The sequence below is a fragment of the Aethalodelphis obliquidens genome, unplaced genomic scaffold, assembly GCF_003676395.1.
Source record: "Aethalodelphis obliquidens isolate GAN/ISIS:26980383/991018 unplaced genomic scaffold, ASM367639v1 scaffold6, whole genome shotgun sequence".
NCBI lineage: Eukaryota > Metazoa > Chordata > Mammalia > Artiodactyla > Delphinidae > Aethalodelphis > Aethalodelphis obliquidens.
The window spans coordinates 73,208,761-73,223,654 of NW_020837950.1; the positions used below are offsets into that span (position 1 = coordinate 73,208,761).

Here is a 14,894-nt window from a genome sequence, read left to right on the forward strand (position 1 = left end):
CCCCGGGCCGTGCAGGGCCAGGGGGTCACCTCTCTCCAGCATCTACTCCCGCCAAGCCCAGTGCAGGCCTTCAAGAGAGGGTCCTGGCCAGACCTCAGCTGAGCAGCAGGCCCCTTGGGCGGGGACAGGCACCAGCTGCACAGAGAGGGTGTCCGGGGAGCCGCTGGAAGGAGCCCGGACGCCCTCTAGGAGGGAACAGGGAGCCTGATGGTGTCTCCCCCGGGTTCCAGAAAGGATGACGGGCGGATGGGGGCCTGGATACGAGCAGGAGACCTGTAGAGCCAGCCGAGGTCATCCGGAGGTGAGAGGGCAGAGCCTGGGCTGCCGGCCTGGGAGTTGACAGAGGGAGGGGCAGCCGCCAGGGAGGACGGCAGCCAGGGTCCCGCCACCCGAGAAAGAGCGTCCCCGAGGGCCGGCTCCTGCCCCACAGCCACTAGGAGAGCATTTGGGGATGGACGCCTGATAGAAACACCTCCTCTGTCTGCAGCAGCCCCTCAGTCGGAGCAGGACCCCAACCTCCGTGCCCAGAGCTCTCAGTCCAAAGTAAGCAGGACCGACAAACACTCTCTGAGCTGCTGACACAGTCCAAAGTCCACGTCTAACAGTGACTCTCGGTGCCCATCAGGCCCAGCTGCCTCTCTCCCCACAGGTACACCCACCCCATCGTCAGTTCTGGAGCGAAGAGCAGCTGAAAACCTCTGAATGTGGGGAGGGAAGGGGTCTTGATCAGGACAGAGGCCAAAGAAGCAGTGGTAGCCTGACGGCAAAGGAAAAGTCTCTAGAGGCACAGGGACCCCCGCCTCCTGGCACCCGGGCCTTCAGTACAGGTGCCGGTCATCCTGCAGCTCCAGGATCCCCGCGTGAGCATCCAGGGCACTGACCGCCCCCCAGATACTTATCCACAGTGTCCGCGCGCGGTCCCTGGGCGGGGGGCTGCAGGAACAAGATGAATCAGGAACTTTCCTCCCCCCAGGAGTTCCCAGTTTATGGAATAAAACATGATGACAAGGGTGGAACAGTCAGAGTAAAAACTGGGCTGCTGTGTCAGAGGCCAGCTGAAGAGGGTTGAAACAAGTAAAGTGATTTATATCCAGCTCCTAACTGTGCAGAGACAGGGGAGCCGGGCTGGCAGGGCAGCCCCTTCCCCAGCGTGGTCCCGTATCCTCTGCTCTGTCACCAGTCCTGGCGGCCCCTCCTCTGCACAGTTCTGAGAGGGCCGCTTCCACTCTGCATCAGCACGGGAGGGGGGTGACCCTTCCCTCTTGGGCCGGCCTGAAGTGGCTCCCCCTCCCATCCCACTCCCGGAACTTGGTCCCAGGGCCAAAGGCGGCCGCAGGTTGGGGGGTGGGATGTCGTCCTCATTCCAGGGCCCAGCTACGAGTCAGAGGTTCCATTGCTACCGAAGAAAAGAGAACAACGACGGGGACAAGTCAGAGTGGCTGCCACTGCTGGTCTCCAAGAGGCTGGGAACAGACCCAGGCTGGCCCAGCCCACGGTCCTCCCACCCCCCTCCAGGTGTGAGCTAACCAGGTGTTCACCTGCTGTAGGTGTGCGTCCATGGCATCAGGACATGCACATAACAGCAGCAGTGCCTGCCCAGCCCAGGGACCTACAATAAAGTGTCAAATTGAGGGCTTCTCTGGTGGCGCAGTGGTTGAGAGTCCGCCTGCCAATGCAGGGGACACGGATTCGTGCCCCGGTCCGGGAGGATCCCACATGCCGCGGAGCGGCTGGGCCCGTGAGCCATGGCTGCTGAGCCTGCGTGTCTGGAGCCTGTGCTCCGCAGCGGGAGAGGCCACAACAGTGAGAGGCCCGTGTACCGCAAAAAAAAAAGTGTTGAATTGAGGCTCATACACCTCCTCCAACCCAGGGGTCTCCAGTCTGGGGAACTGCAGCCTTTACCTAGGGAATGAACCGGCACAGCTAGAGACAGACAAGCCTGACATTGTCTGCTCCCATGCGAGGGCTGTTGGTGTCTGTGATCTGATGACAACCGCTAAAGCCATGTGCCGGAGCTGCTGCGGGGATGCGGTGAGATTATGCGGGCACGGTGGAGCCCAGTCCGTGTGCCACGAATGGCATCATCACCATTAACCCTATGAAACCCTCACACGGGAGCGATGGAAGGGTTTTGGGAATAGATGGTGGTGATGATTGTGAAACACTGTGAACGTAGTTCATGTCGCCGAATTGTACACTTGAAAGATGGCTAAGGAGTTCCCTGGCGGTCCGGTAGTTAAGGCTCCGCGCTCCTACTGCAGGAGCGAAGGGGTTCGATCCCTGGTCGGGGAAGTACCACATGCTGCGTGGGGTGACCAAAAAAAAAAAGATGGATAAAAAGGCAAATTCTATATTATATATTTAAGCACACACCATGAAAGAGAAACACCATATCGCTTGGTTGGTGGAAGGCACCCAGCAGCCCGGGAAAGGACCTGCGGGAAGGGTAGGGTGGTTTCTGTGTCTGGAGCACGGCTGGAATCATCGGGAAGGAGGTGACCGTGGCTGGTGAAGGGGGCCTGGGGAGATGGGGTGAGCATAGGGCAGGACTGGAGACATGGGGGAGAGAGCAGATCAGATCCAGCAGGGCTGCTCCAGGCTGCAGTCAGGGGCTGGGCGCTGAAAGGTCAGAGAGGAGCCGGTGGGGGGGCCCGGCTCCGTGCCCCACCTGCCACCCTGGACCATCCCTCAACAAACTTCACACGTAAGCCCAGCGTCTCCTCTCGTGGCAGCACAGATAGTCTCGGCAGCCCTGGTGAGTTGCTGCATGGCAGGCAGCCGTTACTGTTGGCACCTAAATGGTTTCTTTGGCGAACTGAGATCGGATTGTCAATACCACCCTCTCTCTAAGGAAGTGAATGTACAAATGTGATGCTTCTGGGACTTCCTTGGTTGTGCAGTGGTTGAGAGTCCGCCTGCCAATGCAGGGGACACGGGTTCAAATCCTGCTCCGGAAGATCCCACATGCCGCGGAGCAACTAAGCCCGTGCGCCACAACTACTGAGCCTGCGCTCTAGAGCCCGCGAGCCACGACTACTGAGCCTGCGTGCCACGACTACTGAAGCTCGTGTGCCTAGAGCCCGTGCTCCGCAACAAGAGAAGCCACTGCAGTGAGAAGCCGGCGCACCGCAGCAAAGACCCAATGCAGCCAAAAATAAATTAATTAATTAATTTTTTTAAAAAATGTGATACTTCTGGCCTCTGAGCTCAAGCTTCTCTGGGTGCCCAGGTGGGGTCTTCCTCTGACAGACTGTCCGACAGCTGAGAGTCCCCTCACTCCAATCACTGACATGTGTCCTTGATGAATCAATAAGTCACCCGAGGCTGTCCCCTCTCCTGTTGCAGAATTAATAGCGGGATTTTTGTTGGTGTTGTAATGGCCGTGTGGCCCGGCTCACGTTACACGGAGCTGACGGCAGCGCACAGGACAGACAGCGTGCTCCTCCACAGGGCTGGGCGCCGGGAGCCACAGGTGGGTGCCCTGGGCTGGGCCAAAGGACGTGGTGGCAGCTGCCAGGGGTCCCCTTCCTTCCCCTGGAGGCTGGGATCTGGAGGCTGAGGACATCTGAGCTGCAAGGGCCCAGCCCAGGTCCCATTTACAGATGGAAACCCAAGGGTGAAAGGTTTGCCCTGAGCCACGTAGCAGGTAACTGAACGCCACAGTTTTGTTAAAAAATTTTTTCAGAATTCTTAAAATTCTTAAGCTTAGCACATAAAGTCCTTCATGAAAGAACCCAGATTCCCAATCCACTGGGGATCACTAACTACACACACACACAGGCACACCCCTGCTTTCATTCTAAGGATGAAGGTCATTTCCCGAAGGCGATGTTGTCTCACACCTCAGGGCCTTTGCACAAGCCGTTCCCTTTGCCCAGAGCGCTCCCTGCCTTTGCTCAGCCAATCTCTTCCCCTTTTCAAAACCCAGCTGGGAATCCTCTCCCCCAGGAACAATTTCCTCACCTCCGAGCTGGGCTGGGGGCTTCCCTCTGCCCCTGCACTTGTCACACTCTGTGGTGACACGCCTCCCTCCCCCACGAGACGGGTGGAGCCACACCTCCTTGATCTCCAGCCAAACACATCCTCGTGCCTGGAGCAGAGCAGGCGCTCGATAGAAACTAACTGAATGCATGAATGTCTCCATTTTCTGCCAATAAGGTAATACTATAACTCAGAGACTTTGGCCCTTGCCACCAGGCTGGTTTCACTGGAATCACCCCCTTTCTCTGACTGGGGGCCTGGTCCAGCGCCTGGCGCTGGGGACCTCTCGAGGCCCGAGCAGAGACGCCTGGGCTGTGGTCAGCTACAGGGTCCCTACCCTCAGTGGCCGTTCTGAGCCTCCAGCCCCATATGGACTTGTCCACACGTCAGTGGTCACTGTACCAGTGTCCTGGGGTGGCCGCAACAAAGGACCACAGACTGGGGGCCTTCAAACAACGGACATTTCTTCTCTCCAGTTCTGGAGGCCAGGAGCAAAATCAAGGTGTCGGCAGGGCTGGCTCCCTCCGAGGCCGTGAGGGAGAATCCAGTCCAGGCCCCTCTCCCAGCTTCTGGGCTTTGCTGGCGATCTTTGGCGTTCCTTGTTTTCTAGAAGCATCACCTGTGTCTCTGCTTCTGCAATGACACGGGGTTCTGTCTGTGTCTTCACACAGCGTCTTCCTCCCTGGGTCCCCTCTTCCTACAAGGACACTAGTCATGCTGGATTTAAGGCACACCAGGTTCCAGTGGGGCCTCATCTTAACACACATCTTTATGACACCTGCGAAGACTCTATGTCCAAATAAGGTCACATTCAAAGGCACCAGGGTTGGGACATGGACACGTCCCTTTGGGAGATGCAATTCACCCACAACCATCCCTGAAGCCGTGGACCCATCTGAGGTTGTCCAAAGCCAGGGCATCAAGGGAGGAAGACGGGGCTCTGGCAAACCCCGGGGGGAACCTGAGGGAGAGCTGGGCAGGGAAGGAGGAGGTTCATTCATCTGATGAGGATGAATGAGGAGAAGCGGGCGCTTCAAAGAGGAAGACAGCCCAGCCCTGGGAACGCTGTTCTACGTCTCCTGAGACAAGGCCTGAGCGGCGTCCGTGGGGTTTGGCTACAAGGAGGCCGTGACCTCAGCAGGAAGCAAGGGCAGCCTGCGGGATGAGGAGGGCACAGGTAAGAGAAGTGAGAAAGTAAGGGAAGTGGTACCCACACCACCCAGGGGACTGGCTGGGAAAGGGAAGAGCCAGCCGGAGGGCAGCGGGGGAGGGGAACTGGGTCGAGGAGGAGACCTGGGGCTTTAAATGCCACTGGAGAGGCCCCGGAGGGTGGGGGCGCTGAGCATCAGAGGACAAGCAGGTGCCCAAAGGGAAGGGGAGGATGCCCTGACCCGGAGGACGTGTGGGGCCAGGCAGGGTACAGCCAGGAGCCCGGTCCAGCCTGTGGCTCCTCCTTTCTCCATCAACAGCAGGGAGGGTGACCTCAGGCTCTGGGGAGAAGGGAGCGCCCGAGTCCCTATGCCAGGGCAGCTCCTTCCTCAGTGGAGCTTGTGATCCACAATATTTAAAGGTTCCGGCACACACAGGTCCCTGAACCGGTCTCAGTCTTGATGCCCTTTTGTCCTCATCTTCACACCTGCCAGCAGGTCTCCTCGCCTTCCCGCGTCTCCCCTCTCCCCACCCCCACTCTGCCGCACCAAGCCACGGTCCCCTTGGCCTGGACCACAGCAGTCCTCGGGATGGTCCACTGTCCAAGCAGCAGCCAGAAGGAGCCATAAAAAGTATAAATTGTCAAAAACAGTGTAAAGAACATGGAACGTCAACCCACAATCTGGGAGAAAGTATTTGCAACATGCGCGATGGATGAAGAGTTTATGTACAAATATATAAAGAGTCCCTACAAATCAATAGGAAAAGAATTTTTAAATAGGAAAAGATACAAACAGTGTTTCACAAAAGAGGAAAAAGGAACGGCCCCTGATCTGATGGAGAAACGATCCGTGTCAACCATGAGGGAAGTACAGCTGGATGACACGGAAAGGCCATCTCACGCCCAGCAGACTGGTGACATTCAGTCTCACACTTGGGAATAACGCTGAGGATGTGGAGAGAGGGAAGGTCGGTACGAGCCCCTTGGAAAGCAGGTTCTCTCGGATCTACTGAGGACTGGAGTCAATGGGCAGACCTTCTGCGAACGCGGGATCCTGGGTGTGTTCCGAGGGCAACTCCTGCATGTGTCCGGGGCTGTCTCTGATCCTCAAATCGCAGATGAGGGAGCTGAAGGGCGGGAAGGAGATCTGACTTGCGAGCCAGTCTCTGGCCTGGCGCCACCTCCTGCCCAGGATGCTCCAGCCTCGCGGGGCTCCGGCTCGGCAGTCTTGAGAAACTGGCAAGGAGGGAACAGGAAAACTAGAACAGGCGGAGAAAGTCAGGGTGGGCTCAGACAGGACCCCGCCTGCTTGCGACAAGGGGATGCGTGAGTCCTTCCCCGTGTGCAGCTCAGACGTTCCTACCGGGAAGCCGTGATCCGTGATCGAGTCCAGACAAGGGCAGCACCAGCTCAAGACTTCTTGTCTGGAACCAGGCGCCGGAGACTCGTCACCCCTGGGGGCCCCGAGAACACAGTTGCCCCGCTTTTGTGAGAACAGATGTTCTCTTGAGATTAACAAGCCTGTGAAATGGCATCCCCTGGAGTTAAAGCTAGGTCATAGAAGTGAACGATTGTCCCCCCCTCCAAGGAGCCAAGAGGAAATAAGCAGAAGGATGGAGGTAACCAGGGGCTGGGGGAGGGGCAGGGGGCCGTGCGCCGTGGGTAGAGCTTATGTTGGGGGTTGGGTTAGTCAGGGCTCTCCAGAGAAACAGAGCAACAGGAGACAGAGAGAAAGGAGATAAATATATAAAGAAACGGCTACAGGTACAGATAGGGGTATAGATACAGATATGCGTGTACAGATACAGATACAAAGAGATTTATTAGAAGGAATTGCTCACAGGATTATGCAGGAGGCTGGGAAGTCCCAAGGCTGCAGAGCTGATGTCTCAGTTGGAGCCCAAAGGGCAGAAGCTGCCGTAGAACCAGGAAGACCCGATGGTCCAGTTGGAGGGCCGTCCGGCAGGAGAACTCCCTCGGACTTGGGGCGGGTCAGCCTTTCTGTTCTATTCAGGTCTTCAAGGGGTTGGGCGATGCCCACCTGCATGGGGGCCGGGCAGTGTGCTTTATTCAGTCCACTGACTCACATGCTAACCTCATCCAAAAGCACCCTCGCACACACGCCCAGAACCCTGTTGGGCCAAACACCTGGGCGCCTGTAGCCCAGGCAAGCTGACAGATAAAATTCACCTTCACAGCGGTGGTGAAAAAGGTTTGGGTAAAAATAGTGGTGTTGGGTACACACTGAAGGTATGTAATGCCACTGAATTATACCCTTGCAGATTATTAGATCCTAAACATGATGTTAAGTATATTTTACCATAATTTTAATAGAATGCACGGTGCAGATGTTTGCAGATGCCCCATTTTATAGGTTAGAAAAAATATATATAAGTCTTGCTCCGGCAGCACATATACAAAGATTGGAACAGTACAGAGAAGCTTAGCATGGCCGCCTGTGCAAGGATGACCTGCAAATTGGTGAAGTATTCCATGTTTTTTTTAAAAAGCTATAGGTAGCAAAACCGTTCCCACAAGGTTCCAAACTGGAGTTGGCAAACTGTCCTCAAAGGACCAGAGACCAACATTTCGGCTTTTGCCATCCAGCCTCCGCTGCCCTCGGATCAGGAAAGCAGCCAGAGACTACAGGTGAGAGAATGAGTGTGGCCGGGTTCCAATAAAACTTTATTTATACTCACAGAAATTTGAATTTCACATAAGATTTTCACATGTCACAAAACACTCTTTTTTTTTTCTTTCAGTCTTCGAAAAACATAAAAACCGTTCTTAGGTTGCCAGGTGTACAAAAATAGACAGTGGGCTGGTTGTGGCCGGTCAACGGTAGTTTGCTGACCCTGGAGCTAAGCAAAGAGGAGCCGGGGCTAGGCTCCACGGAGGGCGCCAACCCCAAGCCCAGCCGAGGGGGCTCAGCCATGCCTGGGTTCCCCGGGGGTGCTAGGTGGGGGAGGGCATAAGGAGAAATAAGGGGGCAGAACCCTGGGGACAGTGGGAAGCAGACCTGTGCCTGGGGGGCTGGGAATCTGACCTCCACCGCCATCTCACCCTGGACCGCACGTCCTCCTGATGCCCCAGCCTCTCCCACTGGGCCCCGTCTCACCCTCCTGCCCTCTCAGCATCAAGGAAGGCGATGCCCGCTGCTCTGGAAGGCCACGTGGGCAATAGGCCGCAAGGGTGACCCCAGGACTGCTGGGGGCTGAGACGTGTGCCAGGACGCAGGACCTCCAGCGCCAAAGTGCACACGGTCCCAGGGAAACCGGGATGGTCAGCCACTCTCCAGTCACCCCGACTGGTGCAAGCAGCAGGAGAAGGGACACAGAAGACAACTGCCCCACAGCCCCGGCCCCGGCATCAGGCCTGGCACAGACAGGTGTGCAAGACCCGGGCGTGGTCTCTGCACCTACGGGAACGGGATGTGCCGTGAGCGAGGGCAAGATACGCTACATACGACCGTAAGGACGCTGCTCCCAGACACAGCGTAGAACAAAGAACGGGGCGATGCCACGTTTCCAAAGCATAAGACGGGCAACTGCTCCACGGGGACCGCCTCTGAGGAAGCCCGGGTGGCACAGGGACTTCTGGCTGCCGCTGCCTTGGTCCTGACCCGCTGCCGGCCCCTCAGGGGTGCTCAGTCTGGAGATGTCCCCACCGCACAGTCAAGGTTGCACACCCCTCCTTGGGCATCTTGCTGGGCGTTCACCGTGGCAGGGCACTGACCCTTCTACACTTGCCAGTTACCCACGTGACAGCCCTTACTGAGTGCCTCCGTGGGTCTGGGACAGAAAACTCCTTACGGTGTTGTGCTCTCTAACACTCGCAGAGCCCCCAAGGTGTTTTTAATCCCATTTTAGAGATGAGAAAACTAAGGCCAAAGAGGTGAAGTCAGTGTCCTAAAGTGACACTGGGCCCCAAGATGAACCCCTGGCCCGTCCTCCTGACTTACAAGGGGTGCACCTTCCCTCCCTGCAGCCTTTTCCTGAGTTTAAGGAAAGGGGGTGCTGATGTCTGGGGTTCCTCCCCAGGAACCCCCAACTCACAGCCCAGACCCTAGACCCAAGGGCAGCCCTGCCCCTGCTGGAGGCGCTGCCGGCATTCTGTGTACAAATGCCCTGACAAGATGGGTCATCAGTGTGAAATCATCCCATCAGCAGGGCGCGGCCGCCAGCCTCTCGTTATTGCCAAATGAATGACTCCGTTTAGAGAAGTCGTTTGGGGCGCTGTCCCAGACAATGACTCCTGTCAAAAGATTTACCGAAACTCATGGGCGATGCAGCGGGAGGCCCCGTGGGCCTGGCCTCAGCGTTTATCCTGCAGAAAACAAAGATTGCAGCGTGGACCATTTTGCCGCTGAAATTCATGCCTTTTGACCCCAAATGGAGAGATAATCCCAGGGCTTGTTTCCGCTTGAGCCTGGAGATGTTGTAAATAGCTGGCTCTGAAGCGGAACCTCACACTGGCCTCGGGTGGAAGGCAGGCCATGAAGCAGACTGTGAAAGGATGTGGCTCGCTGATGCTCTCCGTCACGCCGCCCCCGTAGGTAGCATCCCCCAGGGGCTTTCTATTCTAAAATTGGGTGCTGGGAAGAGCTCTGGCTCAAGGAGGGAGGTATATGCTTTCTCCATCCCCCAGTGAAGACTATAAACTTGATTGCAATTTATTTTCCTCTTGGCTGCCAGGAAGCTCGGAAGCCAAGAAAAAACCTAAGAACATTAGCAACGCTGGTCCTTTGTAATATAACACCTGCATTCTCTTTTACATTGGTATTGCGGCTTCTGTCTGGATTTTATTATGTTTGTTTAATGTGCCTCGCACTGTAAGCCACTTCAAATCCTTTGTTGAAAGGGTGGGGGTATGAGTAAAATAAAATAACCAAGCAGAGTGAGGAGGGGAGAACAGGAGGCCGGGGACTGTGACCTGCCTCTGGCCGTGACAGCTGTCCAGCTATCTGACCCGTGGACTGAGTGAAACATATTTTTCCTGCCTGGGTATGACTCTGGTTCTAGACCAACTGGGTCACCTGTCCATGAGCATTCTGGATCCTCCACCAGGACCGTATCAGTCAGGTTTGCCTGGTAACAAGCACCCCCTGGTTTCACAGCAACACGCACTGATTTTTTCACTCAGAGCCCGTGTCAGGAGCTCAGCTGTGCCCCATGACTTCCCATCCCAGGACCCAGGCTGAAGGGGAGGCAATTTGGTACCTGCTTTCCTCACGGAAGAGTGAAAAGAGTGAGAGGGCTGGAGAAAACCTGGAATGGCCCCTACAGCTCCTGCTCCAGCATATCTGGCCCCCCCACCGCCACCGTGCCACCATCAGTGGGCGGGAGGTAGACACCACCCCCAGGAAGCACTGCGGCCATGGGTTAGGGCACCAGAGGCTTGGATGGACAGCTTCCAGGAAGGTGGAATGGAGAGCCAAAAGCACTAATACAATTTGCCGCAAAGACCCCAGAAGGGAAGACCCATACGGGCAGGGTTCCGGCTGGTCAGCTTGCCCACCCATGGGAAGACCAGGCACTTCGTGGGAGCTCCATATGTGCTGCTCAGACGTGCAAACGATGAAGGGATAGCTAACGGGCGGAATGAGTGACCAGCAGGCCCTGGACACAGGCATGTGTCAGCCTCCACTGCTTCAGTGTCTTCTTCTGCGCGTGAACCAGCCAGCATCTCTCTCTTAATAAGATGGGAAGGCAGGATGACAGTGACAACCTCGTGACACAGTGCATGGCAGCCCCTAGTACCTGCCTGGCCCGTGGCACAGGCTCAGGAAGGCAGCTTCCTTTGGCTTCAACTCCTTTCAGGAGGAGGTCTCATTTCAGCTGGAAAGACCAGGTGACAGACACAAAATAAGTGTGCATATTACAATTATTATACAAGTTAGGATGACGATGATAACGGCCGAGAGTCAGAGAGCAGTCACAGAACCCCAGGCGCTACCCCACGTACCTTACATGGAGTAACGCATGTGACGCTCACACCCTCACAAGGTAGGAATTATTATCATCCCCATTTTACAGATGAGGAAAGTGAGGCAGGGGCGCTTTAAACATGTCTGCACATTCTGGGACCTCCTTGCATCAAGATGCAGGGTCATAGTATATCACACACACACACACACACACACCCCTTGAATCCAGCTGTGCTTGGGACTCCTTGTAACCAATGCCGTGGAAGTGAGGTTAGGAGGGGAAAGGTGTTGGGGCTCCAGCCCCACGCTCATCAGAACACTCACACTGAGGGCCCTGAGCTGCATGGAAGAAGTTCCACTCCCTGAGTCAGCCACGTTGTGAGGAAACCCAGCCATGTGGACACGGCAAGCCTGGACACTCGGGTCAGCAGTCCTAGTTTTTGCAGCCCAGGCACCTACCATGGGAACAATGAGGCTTCGGACAGATCCCGACCCCCAGCCACGGGGTCGTGAGGAGACTCAAGGCTCCCCGGCAGGGACCCCAGACTTTCGGAGCAGAGACAGGCCACCCACACTGGCTCTTTCCAAAAAGATTATTGTCTCATGCCCCTAAGTTTGGGGTGGTTTGTTACACGGCAACAGGACAAAGATTGGCTGCCTTGACACATCCAAAGCACTAGGTCTTGACTAGGCCAGTCGACGGGAGCTAAAGAGGCCTTGAGGAGACTGCCAGTGAGCGCCTCAGGAAGACTAAGATGTGATGGGGGCCTGGAGAAAAGGGGACCCTTGTTACGTGGTGGCCCAAAGGAGAGCAACTGTCTCCAGAAGTAAAAAGGAAAATAGAAACTGTACCTAGTGAACTCGGTGATGTAGCAGATGTTATCTGTAAAGCAGCAGGCTGTAAATATTGGAGATGCTGAGAAGCAGATGGTCTCTGCTGCAACTCCGCAAGTCTGTGGCTAGAGCTCAAAACCAACCACTGACGATGCATGAATCAGTGGGCCTGGTTGCATTCCAGGAAAACTTTGTTTACAAAAACAGGCAGCAGCTGGATTTGGCCCATGGGCTATGGTTGGCTGACCCTTGATCTAGCTAAGATTTCCAGGGAAAATATCGAAAGGGCCACCTCTCTTCTCCTTCCTGCCCAGGATAAAATGCAAGAAGAGAGAGGTGAACCAAAGAGTGAACTGTGTAATTTTTTTTGGGGGGGGGGGTCCACACTGCGAGACTTGTGGGATGTTAGTTCCCTGGCCAGGGATTGAACCCGGGCCCTCTGCAGTGAGACCACAGACTCCTAACCACTGGGCCTCCAGGGAATCCCCTGAACTGTGTAATTTTTAAGAAAACGTTAGAGAAAATGGAAAGGAACCAGGACTTACTGGGTTTGAAAACCGAAGTGTTTCTCGTCGCCAGCCTGCTCAGATTCTAAAATGTCTTCGATTGTTAAAATTGAAAATTGTCTCAAAATTAACCATAGCTTCCGGGAGAAGATCAGATTTAGAGTAGAGCTACAAGATTCTTCATAAGCACTCAGGAAGATCTAAGGGGGAACCTCACAGATAAAGACCCTCTAAGGAGCTTCAAGTATGTCTCCTTGACCCTCTCCCTTAAAGAGTAGGTTTTAGGAATCTCAGCAAACTCCAAGGGACCCCAAGATAGAGAAAATCTTCTCCTAAATAAATGTGCGTCTGTGTCTGATCTAATGGTCCGGATGTCAGTAAGATTCATGGAAAACCCACAATGTCTTAAAGCGGATTATACTGGTGGAAACGCCAGCAGCCTGGATAAGAAGGAATGGAGATGGTAAAAAGTACAGAGCCTCTTGGACCCTAAACTACTATGGCCAAGGAGGCTGAGAAGGTCACTGAGTTGCAAACACTGACTACTTCTTAGGGTAAAGGAGGGATGAACCAGAACTGAATCTATCCAAGCTGGACCTCGGAAGTGCTATGAACTGGAGACTTCCGTGGGCTTCCCATACTCCTGCTTTTTAAATGTCCCCACGGTTGTATGTTGGGTGTGGGCAGGGGTGCGGATACCTCTTTCTTTAGTTCACAGATCTTCAGATTTTTTTTTCTTTTTAACTCCACACTCAAGAATCTAGGGAACTGTACAAAGCAGATCTACACTGGGGCCTGATGGACATGACAAGAACCTGGACCTCATATCTGGGACTGAGGCCATGATAGTGAGCCTCCCAGGGTGTGGAAGGATGTGAGTGTGTTTTGCACGAGGGAGGAACATAAATAATTTGTAGTCAGAGGGCAGACTGTGGTCTTTTTAAAACACGTCCACAAATTCCTTGGGGCTCCTCCCATGGAAAGGCAGAGGTCTGCGTCCCTTCCTGAATCTGCGCAGGCTTGGGACCTGCTTGAAACCATCAGAATGTGGTAGAAGTGAAACTGCCTGGAGGCGGGTTTGCCTCATTCACGGAGACCCCAGTGCTTGGAGTCTGAGCCTCCATAGGAGATCTGCCCCACCCGCCCGGGCCGCCATGCTGTGGGGAAGCCCAGCCCCTACAGGGGCTGCGTTTGTGCTCCAGCCAGCAGGCCTCCTCCTGGATAAACCATGCATGTCACCGGCACTTCCTGCCCTTCACCCTCATCCCCAGTGGAGCATCACCCTCCAAGCACACCCCCATCCGGCCCCTTAGCAGCCCCCGCTGCCCTCCTGCCTGTCCAAGCCACGACCATCTGGACTTCCCATGAGTCCTTGCCCTGCCTGCCTGACAGGCCCGCCAGCCTCTCTGGCCACACACTCTTCCTCCCGGGTCTGCCCCGCCCGGCCCCGCCCTGTTCTGCTGCCCTCGACCCTTTGCCCAGCGTCACGGTTCCTTTCTGTCTGTGGTTTCTGTGGTGTCGTCTCCCAGCATGCCCTAGTTCAATATGAGCTCCCGGCGGGCTCAGGCCCGTGCTCGGTCCCCAGCGTCCGGCACGGGGCGGGTGCTCTAGGAATCTGGGTTGCATGAGTGAATGGAGAGCTTCGGGGCCAGCCAGGCCTCCATCCCACGCCTGCTCTGTCTCGCATTGTCTGTGAACCCTTCCCAGGCGACCTGCCCCCATCCCACCTGACTCAGTGCGCAGAATGCGGGGGATGAGGCCTGCCTTTCTGGGGTCCAGCTGGGCTTTGCTGACCATGCAGAGCCCAGCTGCTCCCGAAGGCCTCGCCTCCATCTCCATCTCTATCCTGACATTTGGCTGTGACCTTGGCCCACTGACTCAACGTCTCTGAGGCTCAGTTCCCCGTCTGCGATGGGAACCAACCCCTGCACGGCAGTGGGGAGGGTTCCCCGGGGCCGTGTGCTCTCCGCCTACCTCCCGCCTCAGTCCCTGGAGCAGAGACAAATGCACTGCCTGACGAGCTCTCCCACCTCCTCCTCATGTCAGCACTTCACCTTATCACCCCCACCTCCTAAAGAAGGAACCGGGGCTCTGAAAGGTGAAGCAGCCGTCCATGCAGCAGGCAGGAGAGTCTGGATTGGAACCTGGGTTCATATGGCTGTGTTGCTAGGCCTGGACAGGGTTTGGGGTCTCTCCTGGGGAGAGACCTGACCCTGCCCCACAGGTCGCGTGACCATCTACGGTGCTGCGGGAATGGGAGGGTCGGGGAGGGTGTCAGTTCCCCACACCCGGGAGAGGTGTGCAGGCACGGGGACCGGGCCACCTGCGGGCTGAACCCCAGTGCCCAGGTCAGGGCCAGGCGCACAGTAGGTGCGCAGGTTGCTGCAGAGGACAGAGTCCAGCCCTACAGTGTGGGTCAACTGCCTCATTACAAGAGAGGAAGACGCCGACCTCCAGGGGTGCCTGCCCAGGGTCACGGGTCGATGACCACTCAACA

The 14,894-nt window shown here is 55.9% G+C and overlaps 1 non-coding gene across 1 annotated transcript; it reads left to right on the plus strand.

Moving 5' to 3' along the window:
- Window positions 1-7,528: 7,528 nt before the first annotated feature.
- LOC113619323 (U6 spliceosomal RNA) lies at window positions 7,529-7,632 on the plus strand. The gene has a single exon (XR_003432356.1). It is a non-coding gene; the product is annotated as a U6 spliceosomal RNA (small nuclear RNA).
- Window positions 7,633-14,894: the final 7,262 nt, after the last annotated feature.